The following is a 23618-nucleotide window of genomic DNA, read 5'->3' on the forward strand; positions in this document are numbered from 1 at the left end:
AATTTAGGTAAGTCTCTAAACTAAAGTCTAAAACTGTCTTTTCCAAAACAGAAATGCACACACTCATGGAAATACAAAATATGGAAAATGGGCATGTCTCTAAACATTAGGCAAAAACAAAGATTCTATCAACGGTCTTTATCTTAACTGAAACTGCTAAATCATACAAATACAAAAGAAGATTATATCACATGCTAATTTGCATGCTAGCAAAATCATAAGAATAAGTACAAAAACATTTCAAGATCTTATAATACTGGCAGCAGTGGGTTTAAAGCATATGCTAATTTTGCATGTTAGCATAATTATAAGAATAAGATAAAAAGGTTTAAAAGAACTCATACTAGTGGCATTTGAACCCACAAGTCTGTTAAAATTTAGGTAAGTCTCTAAACAATAGGAACAATCAATGATTCTTTCAACTGTCTTTTCCAAAACAGAAATGCACACACTCATGGAAATACAAAATACTCAGAATTAGATCAAAGGGTTCTCAAAACCTCATAATACTGGCAGCAGTGGGATTTGAACCCACGCCTCCGAAGAGACTGGAGCCTTAATCAAGCGCCTTAGACCGCTCGGCCATGCTACCTAATGCATCATTAAAAGAGCTTCCTTAGAGTAAGTTTAGTGTATCTGACTACATTTTAAACTTGTGCATTGTGGAAAATGGATAGGTCTCTAAACAAAAAGGAAAAAGCAATGATTCTATCTTTTGTCTTTTCCAAAAAAGCAAAGCACGCACTCATACAAAAATATGCTAATTTTTCTGTTAGCAAAATCATAAATATAAGCTGAAAAGGTTTTCAAAACCTCAATATGTTGGCAGCAGTGGGATTTGAACCCACGCCTCCAAAGAGACTGGAGCCTAAATCCAGCGCCTTAGACCACTCGGCCATGCTACCTTAAACAGCATGATTAATTAAGCTTCCTTAGAGAAAGTGAAGTACATTTGACAACATTTAAAATTAGTACATTTTGGAAAATGGGCATGTCTCTAAACATTAGGCAAAAACAAAGATTCTATCAACGGTCTTTATCTTAACTGAAAACTGCTAAATCATACAAATACAAAAGAAGATTATATCACATGCTAATTTGCATGTCTCTTAACAATAGGAAAAATCAATGATTCTTTCAACTGTCTCTTTCTAAACAGAAATTAACACACTCATGAAAATACAAAATCATAAGAATTAGATCAAAGGGTTCTCAAAACCTCATAATAATGGCAGCAGTGGGATTTGAATGGGCATGTCTCTAAACATTAGAAAAAAGCAAGGATTCTTTCAACAGTCTTTATCTGAACTGAAAAATGCAAAATCATGCAAATACAAAAGAAGATTAAATCACATGCTAATTTGCATGCTAGCAAAATCATAAGAATAAGTACAAAAACATTTCAAGATCTCATAATACTGGCAGCAGTGGGTTTAAAGCATATGCTAATTTTGCATGTTAGCATAATTATAAGAATAAGATAAAAAGGTTTAAAAGAACTCATACTAGTGGCATTTGAACCCACAAGTCTGTTAAAATTTAGGTAAGTCTCTAAACTAAAGTCTAAAACTGTCTTTTCCAAAACAGAAATGCACACACTCATGGAAATACAAAATATGGAAAATGGGCATGTCTCTAAACATTAGGCAAAAACAAAGATTCTATCAACGGTCTTTATCTTAACTGAAACTGCTAAATCATACAAATACAAAAGAAGATTATATCACATGCTAATTTGCATGCTAGCAAAATCAAAAGAATAAGTACAAAAACATTTCAAGATCTTATAATACTGGTAGCAGTGGGTTTAAAGCATATGCTAATTTTGCATGTTAGCATAATTATAAGAATAAGATAAAAAGGTTTAAAAGAACTCATACTAGTGGCATTTGAACCCACAAGTCTGTTAAAATTTAGGTAAGTCTCTAAACAATAGGAACAATCAATGATTCTTTCAACTGTCTTTTCCAAAACAGAAATGCACACACTCATGGAAATACAAAATACTCAGAATTAGATCAAAGGGTTCTCAAAACCTCATAATAATGGCAGCAGTGGGATTTGAATGGGCATGTCTCTAAACATTAGAAAAAAGCAAGGATTCTATCAACAGTCTTTATCTGAACTGAAAACTGCAAAATCATGCAAATACAAAGGAAGATTAAATCACATGCTAATTTGCATGTTAGCAAAATCATAAGAATAAGTACAAAAACATTTCAAGATCTCATAATACTGGCAGCAGTGGGTTTAAAGCATATGCTAATTTTGCATGTTAGCATAATTATAAGAATGAGATAAAAAGGTTTAAAAGAACTCATACTAGTGGCAGCAGTGGGATTTGAACTCACAAGTCTGTTGGAATATGGGTAAGTCTCTTAAAGGGAACCTGTCACCCCGTTTTTTCGGTATGAGATAAAAATACTGTTAAATAGGGCCTGAGCTGAGCATTACAATAGTGTAGTTTGTGGACCCCGATTCCCCACCTATGCTGCCGAAATACGTTACCGAAGTAGTCGTTTTCGCCTGTCAATCAGGCTGGTCAGGTCAAAAGGGTGTGGTGTCCTCCCCCAGATCTTGCGTAGTTTTCCGTTGGTGGCGTAGTGGTGTGCGCATGTCCAAGGTCCAGATTCCTCTGCCAGGGGATTTCAAAGAGCGCGGTGTCCGTTATTGCATTGGTGATCGGTGGGCGCGGCCATCTTCCTTTGGCCGCGCGTGCGCAGAAGCGGCGCTGTGCTGGCCGCGACGCTCTGCTGGCCGCGGCTTCAGGAAAATGGCCGCCGCGATATCCATCTGCGCACGCGCGGCATCCCGCGGCCATTTTCCTGAAGCCGCGGCCAGCAGAGCGTCGCGGCCAGAACAGCGCCGCTTCTGCGCACGCGCGGCCAAAGGAAGATGGCCGCGCCCACCGATCACCAATGCAATAACGGACACCGCGCTCTTTGAAATCCCCTGGCAGAGGAATCTGGACCTTGGACATGCGCACACCACTACGCCACCAACGGAAAACTACGCAAGATCTGGGGGAGGACACCACACCCTTTTGACCTGACCAGCCTGATTGACAGGCGAAAACGACTACTTCGGTAACGTATTTCGGCAGCATAGGTGGGGAATCGGGGTCCACAAACTACACTATTGTAATGCTCAGCTCAGGCCCTATTTAACAGTATTTTTATCTCATACCGAAAAAACGGGGTGACAGGTTCCCTTTAACAATAGGAAAAATCAATGATTCTTTCAACTGTCTTTTCCTAAACAGAAACTAACACACTCATGAAAATACAAAATCATAAGAATTAGATCAAAGGGTTCTCAAAACCTCATAATAATGGCAGCAGTGGGATTTGAATGGGCATGTCTCTAAACATTAGAAAAAAGCAAGGATTCTATCAACAGTCTTTATCTGAACTGAAAACTGCAAAATCATGCAAATACAAAAGAAGATTAAATCACATGCTAATTTGCATGTTAGCAAAATCATAAGAATAAGTACAAAAACATTTCAAGATCTCATAATACTGGCAGCAGTGGGTTTAAAGCATATGCTAATTTTGCATGTTAGCATAATTATAAGAATAAGATAAAAAGGTTTAAAAGAACTCATACTAGTGGCATTTGAACCCACAAGTCTGTTAAAATTTAGGTAAGTCTCTAAACAGTAGGAACAATCAATGATTCTTTCAACTGTCTTTTCCAAAACAGAAATGCACACACTCATGGAAATACAAAATACTCAGAATTAGATCAAAGGGTTCTCAAAACCTCATAATACTGGCAGCAGTGGGATTTGAATTCACGCCTCCGAAGAGACTGGAGCCTTAACCCAGTGTCTTAGACCGCTCGGCCATGCTACCTAATGCATCATTAAAAGAGCTTCCTTAGAGTAAGTTTAGTGTATCTGACTACATTTTAAACTTGTGCATTGTGGAAAATGGATAGGTCTCTAAACAAAAAGGAAAAAGCAATGATTCTATCTTTTGTCTTTTCCAAAAAAGCAAAGCACGCACTCATACAAAAATATGCTAATTTTTCTGTTAGCAAAATCATAAATATAAGCTGAAAAGGTATTCAAAACCTCAATATGTTGGCAGCAGTGGGATTTGAACCCACGCCTCCAAAGAGACTGGAGCCTAAATCCAGCGCCTTAGACTACTCGGTCATGCTACCTTAAACAGCATGATTAATTAAGCTTCCTTAGAGAAAGTGAAGTACATTTGACAACATTTAAAATTAGTACATTTTGGAAAATGGGCATGTCTCTAAACATTAGGCAAAAACAAAGATTCTATCAACGGTCTTTATCTTAACTGAAAACTGCTAAATCATACAAATACAAAAGAAGACTATATCACATGCTAATTTGCATGCTAGCAAAATCATAAGAATAAGTACAAAAACATTTCAAGATCTCATAATACTGGCAGCAGTGAGATTAAAGCATATGCTAATTTTGCATGTTAGCATAATTATAAGAATTAGATAAAAAGGTTTAAATGAACTCATACTAGTGGCAGCAGTGGGATTTGAACTCACAAGTCTGTTGGAATATGGGTAAGTCTCTTAACAATAGGAAAAATCAATGAATCTTTCAACTGTCTTTTCCTAAACAGAAATTAACACACTCATGAAAGTACAAAATCATAAGAATTAGATCAAAGGGTTCTCAAAACCTCATAATAATGGCAGCAGTGGGATTTGAATGGGCATGTCTCTAAACATTAGAAAAATGCAAGGATTCTTTCAACAGTCTTTATCTTAACTGAAAACTGCAAAATCATGCAAATACAAAAGAAGATTAAATCACATGCTAATATGCATGCTAGCAAAATCATAAGAATAAGTACAAAAACATTTTAAGATCTCATAATACTGGCAGCAGTGGGTTTAAAGCATATGCTAATTTTGCATGTTAGCATAATTATAAGAATGAGATAAAAAGGTTTAAAAGAACTCATACTAGTGGCATTTGAACCCACAAGTCTGTTAAAATTTAGGTAAGTCTCTAAACAATAGGAACAATCAATGATTCTTTCAACTGTCTTTTCCAAAACAGAAATGCACACACTCATGGAAATACAAAATACTCAGAATTAGATCAAAGGGTTCTCAAAACCTCATAATAATGGCAGCAGTGGGATTTGGACCCACGCCTCCGAAGAGACTGGAGCCTTAATCCAGCGCCTTAGACCGCTCGGCCATGCTACCTAATGCATCATTAAAAGAGCTTCCTTAGAGTAAGTTTAGTGTATCTGACTACATTTTAAACTTGTGCATTGTGGAAAATGGATAGGTCTCTAAACAAAAAGGAAAAAGCAATGATTCTATCTTTTGTCTTTTCCAAAAAAGCAAAGCACGCACTCATACAAAAATATGCTAATTTTTCTGTTAGCAAAATCATAAATATAAGCTGAAAAGGTATTCAAAACCTCAATATGTTGGCAGCAGTGGGATTTGAACCCACGCCTCCAAAGAGACTGGAGCCTAAATCCAGCGCCTTAGACTACTCGGTCATGCTACCTTAAACAGCATGATTAATTAAGCTTCCTTAGAGAAAGTGAAGTACATTTGACAACATTTAAAATTAGTACATTTTGGAAAATGGGCATGTCTCTAAACATTAGGCAAAAACAAAGATTCTATCAACGGTCTTTATCTTAACTGAAAACTGCTAAATCATACAAATACAAAAGAAGACTATATCACATGCTAATTTGCATGCTAGCAAAATCATAAGAATAAGTACAAAAACATTTCAAGATCTCATAATACTGGCAGCAGTGAGATTAAAGCATATGCTAATTTTGCATGTTAGCATAATTATAAGAATTAGATAAAAAGGTTTAAATGAACTCATACTAGTGGCAGCAGTGGGATTTGAACTCACAAGTCTGTTGGAATATGGGTAAGTCTCTTAACAATAGGAAAAATCAATGAATCTTTCAACTGTCTTTTCCTAAACAGAAATTAACACACTCATGAAAGTACAAAATCATTAGAATTAGATCAAAGGGTTCTCAAAACCTCATAATAATGGCAGCAGTGGGATTTGAATGGGCATGTCTCTAAACATTAGAAAAATGCAAGGATTCTTTCAACAGTCTTTATCTTAACTGAAAACTGCAAAATCATGCAAATACAAAAGAAGATTAAATCACATGCTAATATGCATGCTAGCAAAATCATAAGAATAAGTACAAAAACATTTTAAGATCTCATAATACTGGCAGCAGTGGGTTTAAAGCATATGCTAATTTTGCATGTTAGCATAATTATAAGAATGAGATAAAAAGGTTTAAAAGAACTCATACTAGTGGCATTTGAACCCACAAGTCTGTTAAAATTTAGGTAAGTCTCTAAACAATAGGAACAATCAATGATTCTTTCAACTGTCTTTTCCAAAACAGAAATGCACACACTCATGGAAATACAAAATACTCAGAATTAGATCAAAGGGTTCTCAAAACCTCATAATACTGGCAGCAGTGGGATTTGAACCCACGCCTCTGAAGAGACTGGAGCCTTAACCCAGCGCCTTAGACCGCTCGGCCATGCTACCTAATGCATCATTAAAAGAGCTTCCTTAGAGTAAGTTTAGTGTATCTGACTACATTTTAAACTTGTGCATTGTGGAAAATGGATAGGTCTCTAAACAAAAAGGAAAAAGCAATGATTCTATCTTTTGTCTTTTCCAAAAAAGCAAAGCACGCACTCATACAAAAATATGCTAATTTTTCTATTAGCAAAATCATAAATATAAGCTGAAAAGGTTTTCAAAACCTCAAGATGTTGGCAGCAGTGGGATTTGAACCCACGCCTCCAAAGAGACTGGAGCCTAAATCCAGCGCCTTAGACTACTCGGTCATGCTACCTTAAACAGCATGATTAATTAAGCTTCCTTAGAGAAAGTGAAGTACATTTGACAACATTTAAAATTAGTACATTTTGGAAAATGGGCATGTCTCTAAACATTAGGCAAAAACAAAGATTCTATCAACGGTCTTTATCTTAACTGAAAACTGCTAAATCATACAAATACAAAAGAAGACTATATCACATGCTAATTTGCATGCTAGCAAAATCATAAGAATAAGTACAAAAACATTTCAAGATCTCATAATACTGGCAGCAGTGAGATTAAAGCATATGCTAATTTTGCATGTTAGCATAATTATAAGAATTAGATAAAAAGGTTTAAAAGAACTCATACTAGTGGCAGCAGTGGGATTTGAACTCACAAGTCTGTTGGAATATGGGTAAGTATCTTAACAATAGGAAAAATCAATGATTCTTTCAACTGTCTTTTCCTAAACAGAAATTAACACACTCATGAAAGTACAAAATCATAAGAATTAGATCAAAGGGTTCTCAAAACCTCATAATAATGGCAGCAGTGGGATTTGAATGGGCATGTCTCTAAACATTAGAAAAATGCAAGGATTCTTTCAACAGTCTTTATCTTAACTGAAAACTGCAAAATCATGCAAATACAAAAGAAGATTAAATCATATGCTAATTTGCATGCTAGCAAAATCATAAGAATAAGTACAAAAACATTTTAAGATCTCATAATACTGGCAGCAGTGGGTTTAAAGCATATGCTAATTTTGCATGTTAGCATAATTATAAGAATGAGATAAAAAGGTTTAAAAGAACTCATACTAGTGGCATTTGAACCCACAAGTCTGTTAAAATTTAGGTAAGTCTCTAAACAATAGGAACAATCAATGATTCTTTCAACTGTCTTTTCCAAAACAAAAAATGCACACACTCATGGAAATACAAAATACTCAGAATTAGATCAAAGGGTTCTCAAAACCTCATAATACTGGCAGCAGTGGGATTTGGACCCACGCCTCCGAAGAGACTGGAGCCTTAATCCAGCGCCTTAGACCGCTCGGCCATGCTACCTAATGCATCATTAAAAGAGCTTCCTTAGAGTAAGTTTAGTGTATCTGACTACATTTTAAACTTGTGCATTGTGGAAAATGGATAGGTCTCTAAACAAAAAGGAAAAAGCAATGATTCTATCTTTTGTCTTTTCCAAAAAAGCAAAGCACGCACTCATACAAAAATATGCTAATTTTTCTGTTAGCAAAATCATAAATATAAGCTGAAAAGGTATTCAAAACCTCAATATGTTGGCAGCAGTGGGATTTGAACCCACGCCTCCAAAGAGACTGGAGCCTAAATCCAGCGCCTTAGACTACTCGGTCATGCTACCTTAAACAGCATGATTAATTAAGCTTCCTTAGAGAAAGTGAAGTACATTTGACAACATTTAAAATTAGTACATTTTGGAAAATGGGCATGTCTCTAAACATTAGGCAAAAACAAAGATTCTATCAACGGTCTTTATCTTAACTGAAAACTGCTAAATCATACAAATACAAAAGAAGACTATATCACATGCTAATTTGCATGCTAGCAAAATCATAAGAATAAGTACAAAAACATTTCAAGATCTCATAATACTGGCAGCAGTGAGATTAAAGCATATGCTAATTTTGCATGTTAGCATAATTATAAGAATTAGATAAAAAGGTTTAAATGAACTCATACTAGTGGCAGCAGTGGGATTTGAACTCACAAGTCTGTTGGAATATGGGTAAGTCTCTTAACAATAGGAAAAATCAATGAATCTTTCAACTGTCTTTTCCTAAACAGAAATTAACACACTCATGAAAGTACAAAATCATTAGAATTAGATCAAAGGGTTCTCAAAACCTCATAATAATGGCAGCAGTGGGATTTGAATGGGCATGTCTCTAAACATTAGAAAAATGCAAGGATTCTTTCAACAGTCTTTATCTTAACTGAAAACTGCAAAATCATGCAAATACAAAAGAAGATTAAATCACATGCTAATATGCATGCTAGCAAAATCATAAGAATAAGTACAAAAACATTTTAAGATCTCATAATACTGGCAGCAGTGGGTTTAAAGCATATGCTAATTTTGCATGTTAGCATAATTATAAGAATGAGATAAAAAGGTTTAAAAGAACTCATACTAGTGGCATTTGAACCCACAAGTCTGTTAAAATTTAGGTAAGTCTCTAAACAATAGGAACAATCAATGATTCTTTCAACTGTCTTTTCCAAAACAGAAATGCACACACTCATGGAAATACAAAATACTCAGAATTAGATCAAAGGGTTCTCAAAACCTCATAATACTGGCAGCAGTGGGATTTGAACCCACGCCTCTGAAGAGACTGGAGCCTTAACCCAGCGCCTTAGACCGCTCGGCCATGCTACCTAATGCGTCATTAAAAGAGCTTCCTTAGAGTAAGTTTAGTGTATCTGACTACATTTTAAACTTGTGCATTGTGGAAAATGGATAGGTCTCTAAACAAAAAGGAAAAAGCAATGATTCTATCTTTTGTCTTTTCCAAAAAAGCAAAGCACGCACTCATACAAAAATATGCTAATTTTTCTATTAGCAAAATCATAAATATAAGCTGAAAAGGTTTTCAAAACCTCAAGATGTTGGCAGCAGTGGGATTTGAACCCACGCCTCCAAAGAGACTGGAGCCTAAATCCAGCGCCTTAGACTACTCGGTCATGCTACCTTAAACAGCATGATTAATTAAGCTTCCTTAGAGAAAGTGAAGTACATTTGACAACATTTAAAATTAGTACATTTTGGAAAATGGGCATGTCTCTAAACATTAGGCAAAAACAAAGATTCTATCAACGGTCTTTATCTTAACTGAAAACTGCTAAATCATACAAATACAAAAGAAGACTATATCACATGCTAATTTGCATGCTAGCAAAATCATAAGAATAAGTACAAAAACATTTCAAGATCTCATAATACTGGCAGCAGTGAGATTAAAGCATATGCTAATTTTGCATGTTAGCATAATTATAAGAATTAGATAAAAAGGTTTAAAAGAACTCATACTAGTGGCAGCAGTGGGATTTGAACTCACAAGTCTGTTGGAATATGGGTAAGTATCTTAACAATAGGAAAAATCAATGATTCTTTCAACTGTCTTTTCCTAAACAGAAATTAACACACTCATGAAAGTACAAAATCATAAGAATTAGATCAAAGGGTTCTCAAAACCTCATAATAATGGCAGCAGTGGGATTTGAATGGGCATGTCTCTAAACATTAGAAAAATGCAAGGATTCTTTCAACAGTCTTTATCTTAACTGAAAACTGCAAAATCATGCAAATACAAAAGAAGATTAAATCATATGCTAATTTGCATGCTAGCAAAATCATAAGAATAAGTACAAAAACATTTTAAGATCTCATAATACTGGCAGCAGTGGGTTTAAAGCATATGCTAATTTTGCATGTTAGCATAATTATAAGAATGAGATAAAAAGGTTTAAAAGAACTCATACTAGTGGCATTTGAACCCACAAGTCTGTTAAAATTTAGGTAAGTCTCTAAACAATAGGAACAATCAATGATTCTTTCAACTGTCTTTTCCAAAACAAAAAATGCACACACTCATGGAAATACAAAATACTCAGAATTAGATCAAAGGGTTCTCAAAACCTCATAATACTGGCAGCAGTGGGATTTGGACCCACGCCTCCGAAGAGACTGGAGCCTTAATCCAGCGCCTTAGACCGCTCGGCCATGCTACCTAATGCATCATTAAAAGAGCTTCCTTAGAGTAAGTTTAGTGTATCTGACTACATTTTAAACTTGTGCATTGTGGAAAATGGATAGGTCTCTAAACAAAAAGGAAAAAGCAATGATTCTATCTTTTGTCTTTTCCAAAAAAGCAAAGCACGCACTCATACAAAAATATGCTAATTTTTCTGTTAGCAAAATCATAAATATAAGCTGAAAAGGTATTCAAAACCTCAATATGTTGGCAGCAGTGGGATTTGAACCCACGCCTCCAAAGAGACTGGAGCCTAAATCCAGCGCCTTAGACTACTCGGTCATGCTACCTTAAACAGCATGATTAATTAAGCTTCCTTAGAGAAAGTGAAGTACATTTGACAACATTTAAAATTAGTACATTTTGGAAAATGGGCATGTCTCTAAACATTAGGCAAAAACAAAGATTCTATCAACGGTCTTTATCTTAACTGAAAACTGCTAAATCATACAAATACAAAAGAAGACTATATCACATGCTAATTTGCATGCTAGCAAAATCATAAGAATAAGTACAAAAACATTTCAAGATCTCATAATACTGGCAGCAGTGAGATTAAAGCATATGCTAATTTTGCATGTTAGCATAATTATAAGAATTAGATAAAAAGGTTTAAATGAACTCATACTAGTGGCAGCAGTGGGATTTGAACTCACAAGTCTGTTGGAATATGGGTAAGTCTCTTAACAATAGGAAAAATCAATGAATCTTTCAACTGTCTTTTCCTAAACAGAAATTAACACACTCATGAAAGTACAAAATCATTAGAATTAGATCAAAGGGTTCTCAAAACCTCATAATAATGGCAGCAGTGGGATTTGAATGGGCATGTCTCTAAACATTAGAAAAATGCAAGGATTCTTTCAACAGTCTTTATCTTAACTGAAAACTGCAAAATCATGCAAATACAAAAGAAGATTAAATCACATGCTAATATGCATGCTAGCAAAATCATAAGAATAAGTACAAAAACATTTTAAGATCTCATAATACTGGCAGCAGTGGGTTTAAAGCATATGCTAATTTTGCATGTTAGCATAATTATAAGAATGAGATAAAAAGGTTTAAAAGAACTCATACTAGTGGCATTTGAACCCACAAGTCTGTTAAAATTTAGGTAAGTCTCTAAACAATAGGAACAATCAATGATTCTTTCAACTGTCTTTTCCAAAACAGAAATGCACACACTCATGGAAATACAAAATACTCAGAATTAGATCAAAGGGTTCTCAAAACCTCATAATACTGGCAGCAGTGGGATTTGAACCCACGCCTCTGAAGAGACTGGAGCCTTAACCCAGCGCCTTAGACCGCTCGGCCATGCTACCTAATGCGTCATTAAAAGAGCTTCCTTAGAGTAAGTTTAGTGTATCTGACTACATTTTAAACTTGTGCATTGTGGAAAATGGATAGGTCTCTAAACAAAAAGGAAAAAGCAATGATTCTATCTTTTGTCTTTTCCAAAAAAGCAAAGCACGCACTCATACAAAAATATGCTAATTTTTCTATTAGCAAAATCATAAATATAAGCTGAAAAGGTTTTCAAAACCTCAAGATGTTGGCAGCAGTGGGATTTGAACCCACGCCTCCAAAGAGACTGGAGCCTAAATCCAGCGCCTTAGACTACTCGGTCATGCTACCTTAAACAGCATGATTAATTAAGCTTCCTTAGAGAAAGTGAAGTACATTTGACAACATTTAAAATTAGTACATTTTGGAAAATGGGCATGTCTCTAAACATTAGGCAAAAACAAAGATTCTATCAACGGTCTTTATCTTAACTGAAAACTGCTAAATCATACAAATACAAAAGAAGACTATATCACATGCTAATTTGCATGCTAGCAAAATCATAAGAATAAGTACAAAAACATTTCAAGATCTCATAATACTGGCAGCAGTGAGATTAAAGCATATGCTAATTTTGCATGTTAGCATAATTATAAGAATTAGATAAAAAGGTTTAAAAGAACTCATACTAGTGGCAGCAGTGGGATTTGAACTCACAAGTCTGTTGGAATATGGGTAAGTATCTTAACAATAGGAAAAATCAATGATTCTTTCAACTGTCTTTTCCTAAACAGAAATTAACACACTCATGAAAGTACAAAATCATAAGAATTAGATCAAAGGGTTCTCAAAACCTCATAATAATGGCAGCAGTGGGATTTGAATGGGCATGTCTCTAAACATTAGAAAAATGCAAGGATTCTTTCAACAGTCTTTATCTTAACTGAAAACTGCAAAATCATGCAAATACAAAAGAAGATTAAATCATATGCTAATTTGCATGCTAGCAAAATCATAAGAATAAGTACAAAAACATTTTAAGATCTCATAATACTGGCAGCAGTGGGTTTAAAGCATATGCTAATTTTGCATGTTAGCATAATTATAAGAATGAGATAAAAAGGTTTAAAAGAACTCATACTAGTGGCATTTGAACCCACAAGTCTGTTAAAATTTAGGTAAGTCTCTAAACAATAGGAACAATCAATGATTCTTTCAACTGTCTTTTCCAAAACAAAAAATGCACACACTCATGGAAATACAAAATACTCAGAATTAGATCAAAGGGTTCTCAAAACCTCATAATACTGGCAGCAGTGGGATTTGGACCCACGCCTCCGAAGAGACTGGAGCCTTAATCCAGCGCCTTAGACCGCTCGGCCATGCTACCTAATGCATCATTAAAAGAGCTTCCTTAGAGTAAGTTTAGTGTATCTGACTACATTTTAAACTTGTGCATTGTGGAAAATGGATAGGTCTCTAAACAAAAAGGAAAAAGCAATGATTCTATCTTTTGTCTTTTCCAAAAAAGCAAAGCACGCACTCATACAAAAATATGCTAATTTTTCTGTTAGCAAAATCATAAATATAAGCTGAAAAGGTATTCAAAACCTCAATATGTTGGCAGCAGTGGGATTTGAACCCACGCCTCCAAAGAGACTGGAGCCTAAATCCAGCGCCTTAGACTACTCGGTCATGCTACCTTAAACAGCATGATTAATTAAGCTTCCTTAGAGAAAGTGAAGTACATTTGACAACATTTAAAATTAGTACATTTTGGAAAATGGGCATGTCTCTAAACATTAGGCAAAAACAAAGATTCTATCAACGGTCTTTATCTTAACTGAAAACTGCTAAATCATACAAATACAAAAGAAGACTATATCACATGCTAATTTGCATGCTAGCAAAATCATAAGAATAAGTACAAAAACATTTCAAGATCTCATAATACTGGCAGCAGTGAGATTAAAGCATATGCTAATTTTGCATGTTAGCATAATTATAAGAATTAGATAAAAAGGTTTAAATGAACTCATACTAGTGGCAGCAGTGGGATTTGAACTCACAAGTCTGTTGGAATATGGGTAAGTCTCTTAACAATAGGAAAAATCAATGAATCTTTCAACTGTCTTTTCCTAAACAGAAATTAACACACTCATGAAAGTACAAAATCATTAGAATTAGATCAAAGGGTTCTCAAAACCTCATAATAATGGCAGCAGTGGGATTTGAATGGGCATGTCTCTAAACATTAGAAAAATGCAAGGATTCTTTCAACAGTCTTTATCTTAACTGAAAACTGCAAAATCATGCAAATACAAAAGAAGATTAAATCACATGCTAATATGCATGCTAGCAAAATCATAAGAATAAGTACAAAAACATTTTAAGATCTCATAATACTGGCAGCAGTGGGTTTAAAGCATATGCTAATTTTGCATGTTAGCATAATTATAAGAATGAGATAAAAAGGTTTAAAAGAACTCATACTAGTGGCATTTGAACCCACAAGTCTGTTAAAATTTAGGTAAGTCTCTAAACAATAGGAACAATCAATGATTCTTTCAACTGTCTTTTCCAAAACAGAAATGCACACACTCATGGAAATACAAAATACTCAGAATTAGATCAAAGGGTTCTCAAAACCTCATAATACTGGCAGCAGTGGGATTTGAACCCACGCCTCTGAAGAGACTGGAGCCTTAACCCAGCGCCTTAGACCGCTCGGCCATGCTACCTAATGCGTCATTAAAAGAGCTTCCTTAGAGTAAGTTTAGTGTATCTGACTACATTTTAAACTTGTGCATTGTGGAAAATGGATAGGTCTCTAAACAAAAAGGAAAAAGCAATGATTCTATCTTTTGTCTTTTCCAAAAAAGCAAAGCACGCACTCATACAAAAATATGCTAATTTTTCTATTAGCAAAATCATAAATATAAGCTGAAAAGGTTTTCAAAACCTCAAGATGTTGGCAGCAGTGGGATTTGAACCCACGCCTCCAAAGAGACTGGAGCCTAAATCCAGCGCCTTAGACTACTCGGTCATGCTACCTTAAACAGCATGATTAATTAAGCTTCCTTAGAGAAAGTGAAGTACATTTGACAACATTTAAAATTAGTACATTTTGGAAAATGGGCATGTCTCTAAACATTAGGCAAAAACAAAGATTCTATCAACGGTCTTTATCTTAACTGAAAACTGCTAAATCATACAAATACAAAAGAAGACTATATCACATGCTAATTTGCATGCTAGCAAAATCATAAGAATAAGTACAAAAACATTTCAAGATCTCATAATACTGGCAGCAGTGAGATTAAAGCATATGCTAATTTTGCATGTTAGCATAATTATAAGAATTAGATAAAAAGGTTTAAAAGAACTCATACTAGTGGCAGCAGTGGGATTTGAACTCACAAGTCTGTTGGAATATGGGTAAGTATCTTAACAATAGGAAAAATCAATGATTCTTTCAACTGTCTTTTCCTAAACAGAAATTAACACACTCATGAAAGTACAAAATCATAAGAATTAGATCAAAGGGTTCTCAAAACCTCATAATAATGGCAGCAGTGGGATTTGAATAGGCATGTCTCTAAACATTAGAAAAATGCAAGGATTCTTTCAACAGTCTTTATCTTAACTGAAAACTGCAAAATCATGCAAATGCAAAAGAAGATTAAATCATATGCTAATTTGCATGCTAGCAAAATCATAAGAATAAGTACAAAAACATTTTAAGATCTCATAATACTGGCAGCAGTGGGTTTAAAGCATATGCTAATTTTGCATGTTAGCATAATTATAAGAATGAGATAAAAAGGTTTAAAAGAACTCATACTAGTGGCATTTGAACCCACAAGTCTGTTAAAATTTAGGTAAGTCTCTAAACAATAGGAACAATCAATGATTCTTTCAACTGTCTTTTCCAAAACAAAAAATGCACACACTCATGGAAATACAAAATACTCAGAATTAGATCAAAGGGTTCTCAAAACCTCATAATACTGGCAGCAGTGGGATTTGGACCCACGCCTCCGAAGAGACTGGAGCCTTAATCCAGCGCCTTAGACCGCTCGGCCATGCTACCTAATGCATCATTAAAAGAGCTTCCTTAGAGTAAGTTTAGTGTATCTGACTACATTTTAAACTTGTGCATTGTGGAAAATGGATAGGTCTCTAAACAAAAAGGAAAAAGCAATGATTCTATCTTTTGTCTTTTCCAAAAAAGCAAAGCACGCACTCATACAAAAATATGCTAATTTTTCTGTTAGCAAAATCATAAATATAAGCTGAAAAGGTTTTCAAAACCTCAATATGTTGGCAGCAGTGGGATTTGAACCCACGCCTCCTAAGAGACTGGAGCCTAAATCCAGCGCCTTAGACCACTCGGCCATGCTACCTTAAACAGCATGATTAATTAAGCTTCCTTAGAGTAAGTGAAGTACATTTGACAACATTTAAAATTAGTACATTTTGGAAAATGGGCATGTCTCTAAACATTAGGCAAAAACAAAGATTCTATCAACGGTCTTTATCTGAACTGAAAACTGCAAAATCATGCAAATACAAAAGAAGATTAAATCACATGCTAATTTGCATGTTAGCAAAATCATAAGAATAAGTACAAAAACATTTCAAGATCTCATAATACTGGCAGCAGTGGGTTTAAAGCATATGCTAATTTTGCATGTTAGCATAATTATAAGAATAAGATAAAAAGGTTTAAAAGAACTCATACTAGTGGCATTTGAACCCACAAGTCTGTTAAAATTTAGGTAAGTCTCTAAACAATAGGATCAATCAATGATTCTTTCAACTGTCTTTTCCAAAACAGAAATGCACACACTCATGGAAATACAAAATACTCAGAATTAGATCAAAGGGTTCTCAAAACCTCATAATAATGGCAGCAGTGGGATTTGAATGGGCATGTCTCTAAACATTAGAAAAAAGCAAGGATTCTTTCAACAGTCTTTATCTGAACTGAAAACTGCAAAATCATGCAAATACAAAAGAAGATTAAATCACATGCTAATTTGCATGCTAGCAAAATCATAAGAATAAGTACAAAAACATTTCAAGATCTCATAATACTGGCAGCAGTGGGTTTAAAGCATATGCTAATTTTGCATGTTAGCATAATTATAAGAATGAGATAAAAAGGTTTAAAAGAACTCATACTAGTGGCAGCAGTGGGATTTGAACTCACAAGTCTGTTGGAATATGGGTAAGTCTCTTAACAATTGGAAAAATCAATGATTCTTTCAAATGTCTTTTCCTAAGCAGAAGTTAACACACTCATGAAAATACAAAATCATAAGAATTAGATCAAAGGGTTCTCAAAACCTCATAATACTGGCAGCAGTGGGATTTGAACCCACGCATCCGAAGAGACTGGAGCCTTAATCCAGCGCCTTAGACCGCTCGGCCATGCTACCTAATGAATCATTAAAAGAGCTTCCTTAGAGTAAGTTTAGTGTATCTGACTACATTTTAAACTTGTGCATTGTGGAAAATGGATAGGTCTCTAAACAAAAAGGAAAAAGCAATGATTCTATCTTTTGTCTTTTCCAAAAAAGCAAAGCACGCACTCATACAAAAATATGCTAATTTTTCTGTTAGCAAAATCATAAATATAAGCTGAAAAGGTTTTCAAAACCTCAATATGTTGGCAGCAGTGGGATTTGAACCCACGCCTCCAAAGAGACTGTAGCCTAAATCCAGCGCCTTAGACCACTTGGCCATGCTACCTTAAACAGCATGATTAATTAAGCTTCCTTAGAGAAAGTGAAGTACATTTGACAACATTTAAAATTAGTACATTTTGGAAAATGGGCATGTCTCTAAACATTAGGCAAAAACAAAGATTCTATCAACGGTCTTTATCTTAACTGAAAACTGCTAAATCATACAAATACAAAAGAAGATTATATCACATGCTAATTTGCATGTCTCTTAACAATAGGAAAAATCAATGATTCTTTCAACTGTCTTTTCCTAAACAGAAATTAACACACTCATGAAAATACAAAATCATAAGAATTAGATCAAAGGGTTCTCAAAACCTCATAATAATGGCAGCAGTGGGATTTGAATGGGCATGTCTCTAAACATTAGAAAAAAGCAAGGATTCTATCAACAGTCCTTATCTGAACTGAAAACTGCAAAATCATGCAAATACAAAAGAAGATTAAATCACATGCTAATTTGCATGTTAGCAAAATCATAAGAATAAGTACAAAAACATTTCAAGATCTCATAATACTGGCAGCAGTGGGTTTAAAGCATATGCTAATTTTGCATGTTAGCATAATTATAAGAATAAGATAAAAAGGTTTAAAAGAACTCATACTAGTGGCATTTGAACCCACAAGTCTGTTAAAATTTAGGTAAGTCTCTAAACAATAGGAACAATCAATGATTCTTTCAACTGTCTTTTCCAAAACAGAAATGCACACACTCATGGAAATACAAAATACTCAGAATTAGATCAAAGGGTTCTCAAAACCTCATAATAATGGCAGCAGTGGGATTTGAATGGGCATGTCTCTAAACATTAGAAAAAAGCAAGGATTCTTTCAACAGTCTTTATCTGAACTGAAAACTGCAAAATCATGCAAATACAAAAGAAGATTAAATCACATGCTAATTTGCATGCTAGCAAAATCATAAGAATAAGTACAAAAACATTTCAAGATCTCATAATACTGGCAGCAGTGGGTTTAAAGCATATGCTAATTTTGCATGTTAGCATAATTATAAGAATGAGATAAAAAGGTTTAAAAGAACTCATACTAGTGGCAGCAGTGGGATTTGAACTCACAAGTCTGTTGGAATATGGGTAAGTCTCTTAACAATAGGAAAAATCAATGATTCTTTCAACTGTCTTTTCCTAAACAGAAGTTAACACACTCATGAAAATACAAAATCATAAGAATTAGATCAAAGGGTTCTCAAAACCTCATAATACTGGCAGCAGTGGGATTTGAACCCACGCCTCCGAAGAGACTGGAGCCTTAATCCAGCGCCTTAGACCGCTCGGCCATGCTACCTAATGCATCATTAAAAGAGCTTCCTTAGAGTAAGTTTAGTGTATCTGACTACATTTTAAACTTGTGCATTGTGGAAAATGGATAGGTCTCTAAACAAAAAGGAAAAAGCAATGATTCTATCTTTTGTCTTTTCCAAAAAAGCAAAGCACGCACTCATACAAAAATATGCTAATTTTTCTATTAGCAAAATCATAAATATAAGCTGAAAAGGTTTTCAAAACCTCAAGATGTTGGCAGCAGTGGGATTTGAACCCACGCCTCCAAAGAGACTGGAGCCTAAATCCAGCGCCTTAGACTACTCGGTCATGCTACCTTAAACAGCATGATTAATTAAGCTTCCTTAGAGAAAGTGAAGTACATTTGACAACATTTAAAATTAGTACATTTTGGAAAATGGGCATGTCTCTAAACATTAGGCAAAAACAAAGATTCTATCAACGGTCTTTATCTTAACTGAAAACTGCTAAATCATACAAATACAAAAGAAGATTATATCACATGCTAATTTGCATGTCTCTTAACAATAGGAAAAATCAATGATTCTTTCAACTGTCTCTTTCTAAACAGAAATTAACACACTTACGAAAATACAAAATCATAAGAATTAGATCAAAGGGTTCTCAAAACCTCATAATAATGGCAGCAGTGGGATTTGAATGGGCATGTCTCTAAACATTAGAAAAAAGCAAGGATTCTTTCAACAGTCTTTATCTGAACTGAAAACTGCAAAATCATGCAAATACAAAAGAAGATTAAATCACATGCTAATTTGCATGCTAGCAAAATCATAAGAATAAGTACAAAAACATTTCAAGATCTCATAATACTGGCAGCAGTGGGTTTAAAGCATATGCTAATTTTGCATGTTAGCATAATTATAAGAATAAGATAAAAAGGTTTAAAAGAACTCATACTAGTGGCATTTGAACCCACAAGTCTGTTAAAATTTAGGTAAGTCTCTAAACAATAGGAACAATCAATGATTCTTTCAACTGTCTTTTCCAAAACAGAAATGCACACACTCATGGAAATACAAAATACTCAGAATTAGATCAAAGGGTTCTCAAAACCTCATAATAATGGCAGCAGTGGGATTTGAATGGGCATGTCTCTAAACATTAGAAAAAAGCAAGGATTCTTTCAACAGTCTTTATCTGAACTGAAAACTGCAAAATCATGCAAATACAAAAGAAGATTAAATCACATGCTAATTTGCATGCTAGCAAAATCATAAGAATAAGTACAAAAACATTTCAAGATCTCATAATACTGGCAGCAGTGGGTTTAAAGCATATGCTAATTTTGCATGTTAGCATAATTATAAGAATGAGATAAAAAGGTTTAAAAGAACTCATACTAGTGGCAGCAGTGGGATTTGAACTCACAAGTCTGTTGGAATATGGGTAAGTCTCTTAACAATAGGAAAAATCAATGATTCTTTCAACTGTCTTTTCCTAAACAGAAGTTAACACACTCATGAAAATACAAAATCATAAGAATTAGATCAAAGGGTTCTCAAAACCTCATAATACTGGCAGCAGTGGGATTTGAACCCACGCCTCCGAAGAGACTGGAGCCTTAATCCAGCGCCTTAGACCGCTCGGCCATGCTACCTAATGCATCATTAAAGAGCTTCCTTAGAGTACGTTTAGTGTATCTGACTACATTTTAAACTTGTGCATTGTGGAAAATGGATAGGTCTCTAAACAAAAAGGAAAAAGCAATGATTCTATCTTTTGTCTTTTCCAAAAAAGCAAAGCACGCACTCATACAAAAATATGCTAATTTTTCTATTAGCAAAATCATAAATATAAGCTGAAAAGGTTTTCAAAACCTCAAGATGTTGGCAGCAGTGGGATTTGAACCCACGCCTCCAAAGAGACTGGAGCCTAAATCCAGCGCCTTAGACTACTCGGTCATGCTACCTTAAACAGCATGATTAATTAAGCTTCCTTAGAGAAAGTGAAGTACATTTGACAACATTTAAAATTAGTACATTTTGGAAAATGGGCATGTCTCTAAACATTAGGCAAAAACAAAGATTCTATCAACGGTCTTTATCTTAACTGAAAACTGCTAAATCATACAAATACAAAAGAAGATTATATCACATGCTAATTTGCATGTCTCTTAACAATAGGAAAAATCAATGATTCTTTCAACTGTCTCTTTCTAAACAGAAATTAACACACTCATGAAAATACAAAATCATAAGAATTAGATCAAAGGGTTCTCAAAACCTCATAATAATGGCAGCAGTGGGATTTGAATGGGCATGTCTCTAAACATTAGAAAAAAGCAAGGATTCTTTCAACAGTCTTTATCTGAACTGAAAACTGCAAAATCATGCAAATACAAAAGAAGATTAAATCACATGCTAATTTGCATGCTAGCAAAATCATAAGAATAAGTACAAAAACATTTCAAGATCTCATAATACTGGCAGCAGTGGGTTTAAAGCATATGCTAATTTTGCATGTTAGCATAATTATAAGAATAAGATAAAAAGGTTTAAAAGAACTCATACTAGTGGCATTTGAACCCACAAGTCTGTTAAAATTTAGGTAAGTCTCTAAACAATAGGAACAATCAATGATTCTTTCAACTGTCTTTTCCAAAACAGAAATGCACACACTCATGGAAATACAAAATACTCAGAATTAGATCAAAGGGTTCTCAAAACCTCATAATAATGGCAGCAGTGGGATTTGAATGGGCATGTCTCTAAACATTAGAAAAAAGCAAGGATTCTTTCAACAGTCTTTATCTGAACTGAAAACTGCAAAATCATGCAAATACAAAAGAAGATTAAATCACATGCTAATTTGCATGCTAGCAAAATCATAAGAATAAGTACAAAAACATTTCAAGATCTCATAATACTGGCAGCAGTGGGTTTAAAGCATATGCTAATTTTGCATGTTAGCATAATTATAAGAATGAGATAAAAAGGTTTAAAAGAACTCATACTAGTGGCAGCAGTGGGATTTGAACTCACAAGTCTGTTGGAATATGGGTAAGTCTCTTAACAATAGGAAAAATCAATGATTCTTTCAACTGTCTTTTCCTAAACAGAAGTTAACACACTCATGAAAATACAAAATCATAAGAATTAGATCAAAGGGTTCTCAAAACCTCATAATACTGGCAGCAGTGGGATTTGAACCCACGCATCCGAAGAGACTGGAGCCTTAATCCAGCGCCTTAGACCGCTCGGCCATGCTACCTAATGCATCATTAAAGAGCTTCCTTAGAGTACGTTTAGTGTATCTGACTACATTTTAAACTTGTGCATTGTGGAAAATGGATAGGTCTCTAAACAAAAAGGAAAAAGCAATGATTCTATCTTTTGTCTTTTCCAAAAAAGCAAAGCACGCACTCATACAAAAATATGCTAATTTTTCTATTAGCAAAATCATAAATATAAGCTGAAAAGGTTTTCAAAACCTCAAGATGTTGGCAGCAGTGGGATTTGAACCCACGCCTCCAAAGAGACTGGAGCCTAAATCCAGCGCCTTAGACTACTCGGTCATGCTACCTTAAACAGCATGATTAATTAAGCTTCCTTAGAGAAAGTGAAGTACATTTGACAACATTTAAAATTAGTACATTTTGGAAAATGGGCATGTCTCTAAACATTAGGCAAAAACAAAGATTCTATCAACGGTCTTTATCTTAACTGAAAACTGCTAAATCATACAAATACAAAAGAAGATTATATCACATGCTAATTTGCATGTCTCTTAACAATAGGAAAAATCAATGATTCTTTCAACTGTCTCTTTCTAAACAGAAATTAACACACTCATGAAAATACAAAATCATAAGAATTAGATCAAAGGGTTCTCAAAACCTCATAATAATGGCAGCAGTGGGATTTGAATGGGCATGTCTCTAAACATTAGAAAAAAGCAAGGATTCTTTCAACAGTCTTTATCTGAACTGAAAACTGCAAAATCATGCAAATACAAAAGAAGATTAAATCACATGCTAATTTGCATGCTAGCAAAATCATAAGAATAAGTACAAAAACATTTCAAGATCTCATAATACTGGCAGCAGTGGGTTTAAAGCATATGCTAATTTTGCATGTTAGCATAATTATAAGAATAAGATAAAAAGGTTTAAAAGAACTCATACTAGTGGCATTTGAACCCACAAGTCTGTTAAAATTTAGGTAAGTCTCTAAACAATAGGAACAATCAATGATTCTTTCAACTGTCTTTTCCAAAACAGAAATGCACACACTCATGGAAATACAAAATACTCAGAATTAGATCAAAGGGTTCTCAAAACCTCATAATAATGGCAGCAGTGGGATTTGAATGGGCATGTCTCTAAACATTAGAAAAAAGCAAGGATTCTTTCAACAGTCTTTATCTGAACTGAAAACTGCAAAATCATGCAAATACAAAAGAAGATTAAATCACATGCTAATTTGCATGCTAGCAAAATCATAAGAATAAGTACAAAAACATTTCAAGATCTCATAATACTGGCAGCAGTGGGTTTAAAGCATATGCTAATTTTGCATGTTAGCATAATTATAAGAATGAGATAAAAAGGTTTAAAAGAACTCATACTAGTGGCAGCAGTGGGATTTGAACTCACAAGTCTGTTGGAATATGGGTAA

General features: G+C 34.5%; 4 non-coding genes across 4 annotated transcripts; all 4 read right to left on the reverse strand.

Moving 5' to 3' along the window:
• Nucleotides 1-823: 823 nt before the first annotated feature.
• On the reverse strand, nt 824-905 carry TRNAL-UAG (transfer RNA leucine (anticodon UAG)). Its single transcript has one exon. It is a non-coding gene; the product is annotated as a tRNA-Leu (tRNA).
• Nucleotides 906-16251: 15346 nt separating this feature from the next.
• TRNAL-UAG (transfer RNA leucine (anticodon UAG)) lies at nt 16252-16333 on the reverse strand. Its single transcript has one exon. It is a non-coding gene; the product is annotated as a tRNA-Leu (tRNA).
• Nucleotides 16334-18903: 2570 nt separating this feature from the next.
• Nucleotides 18904-18985, reverse strand: TRNAL-AAG (transfer RNA leucine (anticodon AAG)). The gene has a single exon. It is a non-coding gene; the product is annotated as a tRNA-Leu (tRNA).
• Nucleotides 18986-20517: 1532 nt separating this feature from the next.
• Nucleotides 20518-20599, reverse strand: TRNAL-AAG (transfer RNA leucine (anticodon AAG)). Its single transcript has one exon. It is a non-coding gene; the product is annotated as a tRNA-Leu (tRNA).
• Between the last annotated feature and the right edge of the window lie 3019 nt (nt 20600-23618).

The sequence above is a fragment of the Ranitomeya variabilis genome, chromosome 5 (genome assembly GCF_051348905.1).
Source record: "Ranitomeya variabilis isolate aRanVar5 chromosome 5, aRanVar5.hap1, whole genome shotgun sequence".
In the NCBI taxonomy this organism is placed as follows: Eukaryota; Metazoa; Chordata; class Amphibia; order Anura; family Dendrobatidae; genus Ranitomeya; species Ranitomeya variabilis.